Raw genomic sequence first — 15,097 nt, 5'->3', positions numbered from 1 at the left:
AGTTTTTGCTACTGTTATTAGTTTGATACTCCAGGCTAATGTTTCTAGAGAGCTCCTGACCTTCTGATTATTTGTTATGGTTTATTTCCTCAGGTAGCAACCTGCTTCTCTTCCTAGTATACTATCATGTTACTGACTTTATCACATACTTTATTCCCTGGGATAAAAACCTGTCACTATATATACTTTTTATGAAAGTTAGAAACCTCAACCATTCACATTACTGAGTTACTAAACCTCAGAGATTCTCCTCACAGCTCTACTCCTTAAATTTACAATGTGAAGACATCAATAAAACTGGAAAATAAAATAAAATAAAAATAAAATAGTGGAGAAAGAATTTGCATGAAGACAACCAACAACAATAGTATTCTAAGTAATTTACATGAAGACAGTATACCTTTGGGCAGGTCCTCACCACCTCTCACCTGGATTCTTCACTACAACTTTCTACTGAAAGTTCTCCCATCTCCAGCCTGGACATGCTCAGTTCATCCTAAGAAAGGAGTGGAAAGGTTGTGGAGCAGAAAGAATAATCAGATTCCAGTTGTCATCTTGATTCCACCACTGTAATTGTTGTTCAGTCTTTGGCTTAGTACTCAACCTCTCTCAGACTGTTTTCTTACTTGTAAATTGTACCAACCTCATACATGGTTTTAAGAAATCTAAGAAACACTGCATGCACTGTACTTACCACTGTCCAGGCACTTAGTAGCCACCCACGTTTATTAATTCCCTTTCCCTTCCTAAAAATCAAATGAGATCACTTCATTTCTTCACCTAGGAAGATCTGTTCACAACCCCATAGGACTTACATTCAGCTCCAAATCTACCGGCAGGCTCCTCTCATTCTGATTCAATTACTTTTCCAGCTTACTTTCATAGTTTTTTAAAATTATTCTCTTCACTCTCCACTAGGGCACCCTGGCCTGCCACCAAAGCAGACATCTCTACATCCCTTGAGAGGAAAAGCTTCTCTGGAGCTCCACGCCCTAGGCCTCAGCATGTATTGTTTTCTTGCCTGAAATGCCCTTCTTTCCTCCTTATGGACACTGAGATTTCCTTACTCCTTCTTGAAATCCTCGACAAAAATTTGCTTCCTTTAAAACTTCATGGACAAACCCCTAGGCAGAAAAAATACTTCTTTTTTCTGATCACACACATTATTTTGTTCACGCCTTCATTATAGCATTTTTTTTTTTTTTTCGGTACGCGGGCCTCTCACCTCTGTGGCCTCCCCCATTGCGGAGCACAGGCTCCAGACGCGCAGGCTCAGCGGCCATGGCTTACAGGCCCAGCCACTCCGCGGCATGTGGGATCTTCCCAGACCGGGGCACGAACCCGCGTCCCCTGCATCTGCAGGCGGACTCTCAACCACTGCGCCACCAGGGAAGCCCCATTATAGCATTTTTATTGAGATAATATCTATCCCACAACATTAATCTCTTCCCTTGTGCACTTGCTTGTAGAAGCATTTCCCTGTCAATCAAAAGCATTCTCATTGCTTGGGCAAGACGTGGAACTGTTTCTCAGGAAGAAAGAGAACTCAACCTTGTTCGGTGTCCAGTTTGTTTCTTTGTTTATTATTTTTTTTTAACACTTCACATATGATCTAGAGCAGAGGTTCTGAACCTGTCCACAGACCTTTTGGGGGTTTGTGCCCTTGGATAGGAGGGAATTACATCTTCATTTTCACTAACCCCAGGCTAAATTTAGCATTTCCTTCCATTGTGAATCTAGCAATAAACCACAACAGTAGTAGCGAGACATGAGACTCCGTCACAAATAGAAAGCACAGATATTTTTACGTCACATTACAGTTGTTGAAGATATTTTGAAATCTTATTTACTATCATTATTACTTCCAAATCTCAAGAGTCATTAGACCCGCCAGTAGATCTTGTTTAAAGTGTTCATGAAGAAGTACACGTATTACTCTATCATAGTTTATTTTAAGTAAATATTTTCTTTTGAGATATTGTAGATTCACGTACAGTTGTAAGAAACAATACAGAGAGATCCTGTGTACTCTCTACTCATTTTCCCCCAATAGTAACATCTTGCAAAACTACAGTAAAATATCACGACTGGTATATTGACATGGATAGTTCAAGATATAGAATATATTTCCGTCACCACAAGGATTCCTTGCCTTGTCTTCTTTATAATCATACATACATTTCTCCCACCCCACCCTATCCTAAACCCCTGAAAACCACAACCTCCTATCCATTTCTGAAATTTTGTCGTTTCTAGAATGTCATACAAATGGAATCTTACGGTATGCAAACTTTAGGGACTGGCTTTCCCACCAGCGTCACACTATGGATATTCATCCAAGTTGGTGTGTGTATCAGTGAGTTATTCTTTTTATGCTGAGTCCTATTCCATAGTGTGAGTGTAGCATCATCTGTTTAACCATTTACCCGCCGAAATCCACCTGGATTGCCTCCAGTTTGGGCTCTTATAAACAAAACTGCTGCAAACATTCATGTACAGGTTGTTGTGTCAACTCACGTTTTCATTTCTCTGGGATAACAAGAGTGCAATTGCTGGGTTATACATGTTTAGTTTTGTAAGAAAACTGCCAAACTGTTTTTCAGTGGCTGTATCATTTCACATTTTCACCAGCAATGTATGTATGAGTAATGTAGTTTTCTCCCATTCTCACAAACATTTTGAGTTAAAATAGTTTTTTATTTTAGCCAGCCTAGTAGGTGTGTAGTGATATTGATTAGGGTTTTAATTTGCATTTCCCTAAAGGCTAATGATGTTGAACATCTTTTCAAGAGCTTACTTGTCGGAATATCCTCTTCGGTGAAATGTCTGTTCATGTCTTTTTCCATATCATCTTTTGCCTTTTCTGTTTAGGTTATTTATTTTACTGTGAAAGCTGAAACAGAATGTCTAACATCTGACTTTTAATATCAAACCCTCTTTTACCACTTATGTTTTGAATTGGTTATGGGATGCCTACCTTACTTCCTCTTGCTTTTATAAGATAAGAACTAGAAGTAGGTCTAATGGTGGAAAGTGGTCTCAGTTTTCCTTCATCAGAGAATGTCTTGATTTCCCTTTCATTCCTGAAGGGCATTTGCACTGGATACAGAATTTTGTGTTCATGGTTCTTTTCTTTCAGCACTTAAAAAATGATATGCCTTCTAGCCTCCATGGTTTCTGATAAGTCTGCTGTCATTCAGATTGTTTTCCCCCTATAGGTAAGGTCATTTCTCTCACTACTTACAAGATTTTTTCCTTTTGTTTTATCCCCCCTTTTTTATTGAGTTAAATTAGTTACAGTATTATATTAGTTTCAGGTGTACAACATAGGATAATTTTGTACACTATGAAATAATCACCATAGTAAGACCACTTACCATCTGTTGCCATACAAAGTTGTTACAGTATTATTGACTACATTCTCTATGTGTACGTGACATCCTGTGATTTATTTATTTTATAACTGAAAGTTTGTAACTCTTAATCCCCTTCACCTGTTTCATCTGTCCCTCCCCTACCCCCACCTGGCAACCACCAGTTTGTTCTCTGTATCTATGAGTCTGTTTCTGTTTTGTTTGTTCCTTTGTTTTGTTTTTCAGTTTCCACATATAAGCGAAATACAATATTTGTTTTTCTCTGTCTGACATTTCACTTAGGATAAGGTCCATCCATGTTATCTCAAATGACAAGGTTTCATTTTTTAATGGCTAAATGATATTCCATATATAATGAAATATGTATATATATACCACATCTTCTTTATCCATTCATCTATCAATGGACACTTAGGTTGCTTCCATATCTTAGCTATTGTTAATAATGCTGCAGTGAACATTGGGGTGCATATGGTTTTTGAATTACTGTTTTCTTTTTCTTTGCATAAATATCCCAAAGTGGAATAACTGGATCATATGGTAGTTCCATTTTTAGTTTTTTTAAGAAATCTCCATTTCAGTTTTAGAAGTTTGACTTTGATATGCTTTGATGTGTATTTCTACAGATTTATCCTTTTTGTGACCCACTCAGTTTCTTGAATATGTAGGTTTAGCTCTCTTGTCAAACTGGGAAGTTTTCAGCCATTTCCTTTCAGCCCCACCCTTTCTCCTCTCTTTTCAGGGCTCTGATGACACAGATGTTAGCTTTTTTATTACAGTCCCACAGGTACCTGAGGCTCTGTTTGTTTTTTTGTTTGTTTGTTTTTCCTCAGTCTATTTTCTCTCTTTTTCTCAGATTAAGTAATTCCTATTTTATCTTCAAGTTCACTGTATTGTTGCCTCTGTCTTATCCACTCTGCTATTGGGCCCATTCGTTGACTGTTTTCATTTAGTTTATTGAATGTTTCAGTTCTAATTTTTCCATTTGGTTCTTCTTTATGTCCTCTATTTCTTTGCTGAAACTTTTTATTTTTCATGTGTTTTACATGTGCTCATAATTGCTTATTGAAGGGTTTTTATGATGGCTTTAAACTCTTTCTCAGGTCATTTTAACATCTCTGTCATCTCACTGTTGGTATCAGCTGGTTATCTTCTTTCACTGAGTTGAGATTTTTCCTGGTTCTTTGCATGACAAGTGATTTCATATTAAAATCTGGACGTTTTAATTATTTTGTTATGAGACCCTGGATCTTATTTAAACCTTCTGTGTTAGTTGCCTTCATATCTCCCTACTCCAGTAGGAGAAGATAGATGCTGCCTTATTATTTCCAGGATTAGAAGTCCAAGTTTCCCACTTGGCCTCTGTTGACACCTGAGGGGGGACAGATGCTCGTTTTTACTGCTGGGGAGGGCTGAGAGTTTCAGCTCCTAACTAGATCTCCACTGAAACCTCGCTGGCTCAGAGTCTGACAAAGGTCGAAACCTAGCTCCCCATTCAGACTTTGCTGGCATGGGCATGGGTATGGCCACAGATTTGTGCGTGCGTGTGTGTGTGTGTGTGTGTGCGTGCGCGTGTTTGGTGTTTGGCTGGAATAGAGTACTTATTGTTTAAAAGTTTTCTGTCTTGTTAGGCTGAATCCTTCCCTGGTCCTTTGGCTAAAGAAAGAAGGCTTTTGTTGAGACTTTCCTGTCTGCCTGCCTTGACATTTCTGGGTTACCAGCTTTTTCAGCTCCAGATCCGGGATATGTGAAGCAAAAAGACAATCTAGGAAACTCATCATATTATTATTCTTTGGGCCCTAAAGTCTCCAGCTGGTCTTCTTATTCTCTTCACTTTTCAGAGTCTTTTTATGATTGTTTCATATATAACATGCAGGGATTTTAGTTGTATTTAGTGGGAGGAATAGGGGAAAGAATATCTATTCCAACTTCCAGGAAGTGGAAGTCTCCTCTATTACTGTTTTTTAAGGTATTTTGATGACTATATTTCAATATAATTGGTTTCCTTTGCAATCCTGTATGTTTTATTTTTGGATTTATAAGCAATATTCTGAGAATCACCAGCCAGCCATAGAGGTCCACAGCACAGAAACACCACTTTAGAGAAAAATTTTAAAAGGAAAACCTAAGGAGGCAGCACAGAATTATTTCCAAGATATGCAGTTGGCCCAGCTCCCTTCTTTAGAGCACACATTGGCTCTTCTAACTTCCGTACATCCTCTCCGACCCCACGAGTGTTATGTGGAGAAGAGAAACTACAACAAGAACTAGGATAATTACATGGAGAGGAGTAGGGAACTGCCCATCACCATGCAAGCTGTCGCTTAGCAGGTGACCCAAGCCGGCAGATCTTCCTCAGAACTCCAGAGAACACCGGCTGCCATCCTGGGAGAAGTGAAGTTAGCCATTCTCCCCATCACTTTGGGTGTAGGTTTTCCACAGGACAGCCCCTTCTTAACTGTGCAATATTGGAAATTCCCTTTTCAGTGACCTAGAATACTCACAGGCATGCCTCCCACCTGAAGGAGATGGCAGTCTTGGTCACCCTGATGGCAGGTAGAGAAGGAGAAGGAAAGACCACACACCAGGACCTGAGAGGGATTGCTCAGCCACTATCACATTACATAGAATGTCTATCCTTTCATTAGACTGTGAATTCCTCAAAAGAGATTATACATATATATTTTATATACGTATACACACACACACATATATAACATGTAATATATATTTTACATATTTAATTACCAGTATTTAGCACAGATTGAGGTGCATGGCAGATGCCTAATAAGTGTGGTTAAATGAACACATAAGCAAATCTATCCCATAGAGAAATGTCATATATAGAATTTACCAAAAGACCTCATGCTTGTATATTTTTATCTTAGTTGAGAAAACATTATTCAATTATCTAAGACAAATTTTAGTCATTTCTTGAGCTTTCATTCCTAAGTTCTTCTTATCCATCCACTACTACTCACCCAAATGTAGACAGTAAAGTGTATGCATGCTTTCTCCATTTCACAGACCATCTGGCACAGATGTCATGCATGCTCATAAATATGCTAATGAATGGCTCAAGGTTTCCAGGTCCAGTCACACCAATGCCATTCCCCTCTTCCACCTCCCCACCCCGACCCCAAGGGTCAAGGTGAACATATCCTGTGGCACCAGTCTGGATAGCAGAAATAAAATTGATTCATAGAAAATTCGAGGGATCTGCCATTGACTGATGGTAATACCTTTAGTTAACTAGAGTCTGGAAACACAAAAAGATAAAAATCTTAGGTGCAGTCTCATAAATCTTTAACCCATGTAGCTCTCCTCGACAGCAAACTCTTCTTGAAAGCAAATGACAATACAAAGAAACCATTTGCGGGAGACTGGGATTGACATATACACACTAGTATACATAAAATAGATAACTAATAAGAACCTACTGTATAGCACAGGGAACTGTACTCCATGCTCTGTAATGACCTATATGGGAAAAGAATCTAAAACACAGTGGATATATGTGTATATATAACTGACTCATTTTACTGCACAGCAGAAACTAACACAACATTGTAAATCAACTATATTCCAATAAAATATTAATTTTAAAAAAAGAAAAATGAAAACAAACTGCCCATGTATCTTGGAAATGACGTGTTATACACAAATACATTTACAAATAAAACATATTAAAAATGAAAAAAAAAAAGAAACCATTTGCATGTCTCAGTGTTAACTAGCTACCCAACCAAGTCTAAGAAATGAAACAAACATTGCCCAAGAGTTGTAAGGAAATGACTAAGGAAGAGCTGGGAAATGGTTCACAGCATCAGGAATGACAACTTGTAAAGGACGGTGATATTCTTCACTTCCTCTGTGGGCAGGGCATACACGACAGCCTACGAACGGCCATGAAACACAAACCCAGGTTGGTCTTACTAAGGTCAATAGCAAAGGAATCTTGGCAGCGAATCTGACAGCTAATACTGTGAGTGAGGCTACTGCCGAAAACAGGGAATACCCTGTCTGGAACTCTTCATCAGCGCAGTGGAAACCACTGAAAAATTAATATGCTCGGGTCTCAGAAAGAACACCTTCTGCATCACCCAGATAGATAAAGAAATTAAAAGACAAGAGTATCTTTTTAAAGGCAGGTTAATTGATCCCTTTGCTTAAGTAGAAAAGATTTGTTGTTGGAAGTAAAAACAAAACAAATATCTGAAGTAAATAAAAAGTTTTGATGAAATAAAAGACAGATTTTAGATACACTATGAGCATAGGGCAGACAAAACATGGATATTTATTTTGGAATCGATGATGTTTTAAAACTGTCTTGCCTTATTGTTGTAAAATTAGCATTACAGGGTTAGAAGTCTCAAGCTGGATAAAATCATGACAGATGTCGTGTCAAATAAATTGCCTAGATTGGTTAAACTTCCAAATGGATTGACTTCCTTTTCACGCAGGCTTATTGTGTGTGTGTGTGTGTGTGTGTGTGTGTGTGTGTGTTCACCCTGGGTCAGACTGGAAATTGGGGTAAGGAGAGGCAGCTATTCAAATCTCTTCTACAATCACTGCCTAGAGGAAAAGATGAAAACTTTGGTTGCCCATTCAACTGGTCCTTGAAATGCAACAGAAAATAGGAACAGAGAAGTTACATAAATCTAGAAGGGTTTTCTGTAAAACTCTGGAGAATTCTGAGTCATATAGTAACTGATCTCCTTACTGCATCTCAAGATTTCTGCAGGATACAGTTCTCTTTATCTTTTACTAGATTTTTATACTTTCCTGTTGCAAGTACTCCTCCTGGTTGTACTCAGTTCACAGTGGATAATCTCGTTAATCATTCATTTAAAGTAAAAAAAGCTTAATGATACCTGTGAAGAGTAGAACTGCTGGAAGTAAGAAAAACAGTAAATAATGGCACCTATCCTCTTAGTAAGTGTGGGGTACACTACAGTGTACCGTTTAGGGGTGTATTACAAGTAATTAGGCTACCAGTGCTCAATTATTATAAACAATAAATATTAGTAATTATACTGATGCTGAATAGCAATTCAGTGACTCTATTTTTAACTTAAAAATTGCTCTTGAGACTTCCCTGGTGGTCCCGTGGTTAAGAATCCATGCTTCCGGGCTTCCCTGGTGGCGCAGTGGTTGAGAGTCCGCCTGTCGATGCAGGGAACACGGGTTCATGCCCCGGTCCGGGAAGATCCCACATGCCACAGAGCAGCTGGGCCCGTGAGCCATGGCTGCTGAGCCTGTGCGTCTGGGGCCTGTGCTCCGCAACGGGAGAGGCCACAACAGTGAGAGGCCCACGTATTGCAAAAAAAAAGAATCCATGCTCCCACTGCAGGGGTGCAGGTTTGACCCCTGGTCTCAGAACTAAGATCCCACATGTCGCGACGGTGAGGCAAAATAATAATAATAATAATAATTAATATGTGAACTTAAAAATTGCTCCTGGCTCCTTGTCTTTTCTCAGGATAGCTGGGGCTCCTGCTATTCCTGCCAGTGGAAAAAAGTAATAGACATGCTTCTCCTAAGCTCTTAAAGTATGAAAAACTTAGTCCTTTGAAAACCATCAACCCAGGAAACAGACAGCTTCATGACGAAAAATAAACAAATAAATAAGCTCCAACTTCAAAAGTGGTATAAGAGCTTGCATCCATTTTGACATTTAAATGTTTTAATTCAACATTTATATTTTGGGGGAAAAATTGCTCATGAACTCAAATGACTTCAGAGATCCTAATAGAACCCCCAAACCTAGCAGTTCTTGATTATTTAGTCCCTCCTCTTCAGTGCCAACTTTATTATTTATACTGCTAAGAAGACCTTAGAATTGTATAATAACTCACAGTTTACAAAGCACTTTCACACCCACGTGAACCTTACAATAAGATAATGGGATATAGAATAGGTTTTTAATAGAAAGAGGAAGAAATCCAATCTCCTTGTTTCACAAGACAGGAAGAACTGAGGAGCTGAAATGACTTGCCAGTGTCGCTTTGCTCATTTGGAGCAGAACTCAGATGAGACTTCAGACTCAAGCTACTTCCCTCCACACCAGCTGCCTCAACTAGATTAGCCCATATTTTAAAGATTCAAACTGAGGTCCCAGGAGTTTAGGTGCCTTTTTTAAGGTTATACGGCAAATAAGTGCCCAAGTCAAAAGTAAAGCCACTTGCCAGCTGTCCTTCTCTCTTCTTCATCGATTATGGAACTTGGATTTACTATTGACGACTGTTTCCATATCATTTACATACAAGAAGAATAGATTTTCTCTAAATTTAAAAATGAAATTACTTTCCACCATTGGAGATGTAGACATACGTTTTTGCTGGGCTTCTCACTGTTGTGGCCTCTCCCATTGCGTAGTACAGGCTCCGGACGCGCAGGCTCAGTGGCCATGGCTCACGGGCCCAGCCGCTCCGTGGCATGTGGGATCTTCCCAGACCGGGGCACGAACCCGTGTGCCCTGCATCGGCAGGCAGACCCTCAACCACTGCGCCACCAGGGAAGCCCGACATATGTTTTTTTTCTCCAGGCATTTCAGAATGCACATTTGGAACCAGGTGGATAAGTCAGGCCTGAAGACTAAGACTCTGGAGTTCTCACTGTGTCTGTATAAGTCAATGCGTGAGAACAAATTAGGTCCCCCAAGAAGAGCCTGTAGTGTGGAGAGACAACAGAAGAAGGTGAGCATCTGTTAGAGGCTATCAGCATTTCAGAGACATGTGGAGATCCAGTGAAAGAGACTGAGAAGCAGTTAACAGAAATAGTAGCAGAGTCAAGAGAGAATGCTATTCGAGAAAAGAGTTTTGAAAAAAATAAGTTCGAGTCAAACAATTCAAAATGCTAGGGGACTTGAGGATTTGGGGAGGGGGAAGGGAAAGCTGTGACAAAGTGAGAGAGTGGCATGGACATATATACACTACCAAACGTGAAATAGATAGCTAGTGGGAAGCAGCCGCATAGCACAGGGAGATCAGCTCGGTGCTTTGTGACCACCTAGAGGGGTGGGATAGGGAGGGTGGGAGGGAGGGAGACACAAGAGGGAAGAGATATGGGAACATATGTATATGTATAACTGATTCACTTCGTTATAAAGCAGAAACTAACACACCATTGTAAAGCAATTATACTCCAATAAAGATGTAAAAAAAAAAAAGGAAAAAATAAATAAATAAGTAAAATCACATTAAAAAAATTAAATGCAAAAAAAAATGCTAGGGGAATGTCAAAAAAGAGGCCACTGGACCAGTGTTATTTAAAACCAGCTGGACACTCCTACACTGTTAGTGGGAATGCAAATTGGTGCAGCCACTACAGAAAACAGTATAGATTTCCTTAAAAAACTAAAACTAGAGCTACCATATGATCCAGCAATCCCACTCCTCGGCATATATCCAGAAAAGACAAACAGAAAAGATACACAATTAGAAATATGTAATTAGAAAAGATACATGCAGCCCGGTGTTCACTGCAGCACCATTTCCAATAGCCAACACATGGAAGCAACCTGTGTCCATCAACAGAGGAATGGATAAAGAAGATGTGGTTCATATATACAATGGAATATTAGTCATAAAAAGAATGAAATAATGCCATTTGCAGCAACATGGATGGAACTAGAGAATATCATACTGAATGAAGCCAAACAGAGAAAGACAAATATTGTATGATATCACCTATATGTGGAATCTAAAAAATAATACAAATAATTTTCTTTATGAAGTAGAAACAGACTCACAGACATAGAAAACAAATTTATGGTTACCCAAGGGGAAAGAGGGAGAGGGATAAATTAGGAGTGTAGGATTAACAGATACACACTACTATATATAAAATAGATAAGCAACAAGGATTTACTGTATAGCACAGGGAATTATATTCAATATCTTGTAATAACCTATAATGGAAAAGAATCTGAAAAATTATACATACATATGCACAACTGAATCACTTAGCTGTACACCTAAAACTAACACAATATTGCAAATCAACTATACCTCAGTTTTTTAAAAAGCCATTATCGACCCCCTGATAAAACCCACCTGGTTAAAGATTTTGTACTTTATTGTTAAAAAAAAAATACAGAGAATCTTTTTAGACCATTTTTGTGCAAGAGAGTAATAAGACGAGAATTGTCCTCAACAAGTCTGACTTGGCCAGTTCATGTAGGGTAGATTGAGATGAGGAGAAATTGCAAGAAAGACAGCTTACAATTATGCAGGTATGAAAAAGTGAAAATTGAAACCAGGATGATATCAGTAGGGACAGAAATTCGAAAGGAGATGCAATCAATATTTGGAAAAAGTTAAAGCAAATATATATACATTACAATTCTAGCTTTTGAGGAATTTAGTTGAGGAGAAAATAAATTCTTACGCAATGAAAATATTGGTCGATGTTACAAGTCCATATTTACTTACTAAGAGGCAATTCTCTGATACAGTAAGTGCTGATATCAGGGAAGGATTGATAAAGAAGTATGGGTACAAGCAGGTCGCTCAAGATACATTTAATTCATATAGAAGCCAGGCAACAGTTTTTTAGAGCTGAAGAGAAAATGATGGCTTAAAACTGTGTATTAACTTCTAATAAGGAGATCAGTCATTAAGTCGAGGTGGATTTAGTCATTTAAACAGGCACCTGATCAAACCAGTAATGATGACTTCTTTCCATTTCTAAAGAGAAAAATTATTTTGGGCGGCTTTATAGATGTAGTTCTCTAAATACTGTGGCTAAGAGTCCAGTTTTAAATGACCGTTTGCCAACGTTCTCTAAATAGTATTTTGCCATGTCTCCTGAAGTGCCTGTGAAGACATCAAGAGAAAAATGCGAAACACCAAAGTCTATGATTGACAGGCACTGTATTGCCAGATTCTAAGAGGAAATTCTGTTACCCCAACATCCGATGGAGCTGATTTAGGCATCACAATCTTTTGAGGACACATGGTTTACAACCTGAAAAAGAATAGAACTGTCTGCCTGAGGCTAAGGAGAGAGATTTTCCCCCAGTGCCCGCCTTTAGGCACAAAAACCAGGGGATCCAAGGGAACTGCGTTAGGGTTAGGGTTACCTGCCCTCACATACACAGGTAGAGACTGCAACTCCCTCCACCCGCTCCTTTTTGGCTTTGCAAAAAAAAGAAACCAAGGAAAAGATTGAGGGGCTGGTAGAGGAGCATGGAGTCCTGGGAGGAGAGTGCCAACAAGCGCAGCACGTAGAGGAGGTGGTGGACGAAAGAGGTGGTGGAGGAGAGAGGGACCAGTCCTGGAAGCAGTGCCCAGGGGCGAGTTGCAGCATCTGTGCATTTCCCTGCTTCCGAGAGACAGAGGACCAGGTAATAGGGATGGACCATCCGCCTCCATATATCAAAGTCTTATGTGCAGAATACCTTCAAGATGCTAGAAACGGGGCCATGAGTTTAAATGCATCAATATACCCTCAGTATGTCACCCAAGAAATGAGATTCTCACGCCCAAATATCCACACACCGTTAATGAACTCCAAGATTGAACCATTGGGTGTTCTTGGCTACTCTCCTGACTCTCTGACCTCACCTTTGTGGTCTCTTTTGCTAACTTTCAGGCTCTTCTTCTAAACCTCTTTGCCTGATAGGAATGCATCTGAGAAGAAACCCTTCTGAAAAAGACCAAGAGTTCAAGTTGACATAAATCAACAGTTGATGGTGGTTCCCCAAAATTGAATGCAGGGTTGGGCTATGTTAATAGAGGTGGAGGATATAGGATGAGGGAGGTGACAGACCAACTCTGCTGTGGACCTGTCATAGCACAAGCATCACTATAGTCCTGGACCCTGTGCTACGCAAAGAACATGTCCTCCTTGTGCTTCCAACCAAGGGTCTCTCTTTCCTCAGTCTCCCACTTTCCTGGACCATCTCCTCTCTGTTGGCATCTGGTTGGTTATGAAGGGAGTGTCTGATACAAAGGCACCTGATCAAGGAGGAGGGAATTTAGTCATAGCTGGAGTCCTGGTTAGTGTAGGAGCACAGTTGACCTTGTGGGAGGGAGGGATGCAGCACAGCTTTCTAATGATTTGGCCCAGAGGGAGTGTTCTTTTCTAAACACCACGAAAGATGTGTTTGCCAGCAGGCAGCCCTGCATTTCATGCACTCTCACGGCTCCGATTTTCATTTCTATATTGCTATCTGCCTTCAGCTCAGACAGATCTACACCCAGCTGCTATTGGACAGGAGAATGTTGGTGGGAAGCTTCTGAGAAAGTTGTACTCAATTTTGAAAGAAATATGAGAAAACGCCTTCTCCCTTTCTGCTAGATGTGAATAAAAAAGTGGGTAATCCTGATTGCAACAAGCAGCCTTCTCGTTACCACAAGAAGGACCAACATCTAGATGAAGCTGATGTGGGACTTCCCTGGCAGTACAGTGGTTAGGACTCCACGCTTCCACTGTAGGGGGCACAGGTTCAAATCCCCGATCATGGAACTAAGATACCGTAAGCCGCGCAGTGCCGGCAAAAAAAAAAAAATCTGGGTGAAGTTGATGCTATGGACCACAATGTAGAGGTGAAAAGACCACTGATCTTGGTAACATCACTTAGCTGCTAGATCAACCAACCCAGAAGACCACTCTACGTTTGAACTCCTTTTATGTCAGATAACAAAAGTCTTAACTGTCCAATCCAGTTTTAATTGGATTTTCAGTAACAAAGTCAAAAACATCCTCACCAAAACATTACGTATCAATACTGGGTATTTGATTGATTGGGGCAAGGGCTTTGCACTGAACGCTACACATTTACTGAATGGGCCCCTAAAGGGGCAGACCTATCATTTAGTCTTATTAAAAAACTAGAGCTAGAAGACCAGTAGCGATCTCTTATGATGAATATACTTCGGTGCCTCACAGGGGACGTTAGAATCCCAGCTTGAGCACCCAGTAGCTGTGTGACGCTGAGCAAGTTACTTAGATACTCTGGGACTCAATTTCTTCCCCCACAAATGGAGATAATCACCGTACCTATCTCAGAGGGTTATTGTCAGGACCAAATGAAATGATACATGCGTATTAGTTAGGATTGTTTCAGGTATGAATAGCATTTAAAAAATAACTGGCTTAAACAAGAAAGAAGTTTCCTGCGCTCTCACGTTCAAGTGTACAAAGATATGCATCTCAGGACAGGCATGGCCTTTGTATCAGAGACTCAGACTAAATCTACTTGGTTGCCTCTGCCTCAAGCTTCCCTCATGGTACACAGTTCAGTCCCCCTTCCACGCAGGACACAGGCAGAAAAGAAGGGGATGTACTTACTCTTTTTTAAAGGTTTTACTCCATTTATAGTTATTATAAAATATTGGCTATATTCCCTGTGTTGTACAATATATCCTTGTAGCTTATTTACTTTATACATAGTAGTTTGTACCTCTTAATCCCCTTCCCCTATGGTGCCCCTCCCTCCTTCCCTCTTTCCACTGGTAACCACTAGTTTGTTCTCTATATCAAACTAGTCTGCTTCTTTTTTGTTTTATTCACTAGTTTGCTGTATTTTTTAGATTCCACAGATAAGTGATATCATACAGTCTTTGTCTTCATCTGACATTTCACTAAGCATGATACTCTCCAAGTCCATTCATGTTGTTGCAAATGGCAAAATTTCATTTTTTATGGCTGAGTAATATTCCATTGTATACATGTACCACCTCTTGCTTATCCATTCATCTGTTGATGGACACCTA

At 39.7% G+C, this 15,097-nt stretch overlaps 1 long non-coding RNA gene across 1 annotated transcript in view; it reads right to left on the bottom strand.

Moving 5' to 3' along the window:
* Positions 1 to 464: 464 nt before the first annotated feature.
* LOC141277947 (uncharacterized) overlaps positions 465 to 15,097 on the bottom strand; it is an 88,550-nt gene continuing 73,917 nt past the window's right edge. Inside the window, exon 3 of the long non-coding RNA XR_012329919.1 lies at positions 465 to 496. This is a non-coding gene — a long non-coding RNA (uncharacterized lncRNA). The remainder of the gene's footprint in view (positions 497 to 15,097) is intronic.

The sequence above is a fragment of the Tursiops truncatus genome, chromosome 1 (genome assembly GCF_011762595.2).
Source record: "Tursiops truncatus isolate mTurTru1 chromosome 1, mTurTru1.mat.Y, whole genome shotgun sequence".
In the NCBI taxonomy this organism is placed as follows: domain Eukaryota; kingdom Metazoa; phylum Chordata; class Mammalia; order Artiodactyla; family Delphinidae; genus Tursiops; species Tursiops truncatus.
This window is presented reverse-complemented; position numbering and strand designations above follow the sequence as displayed.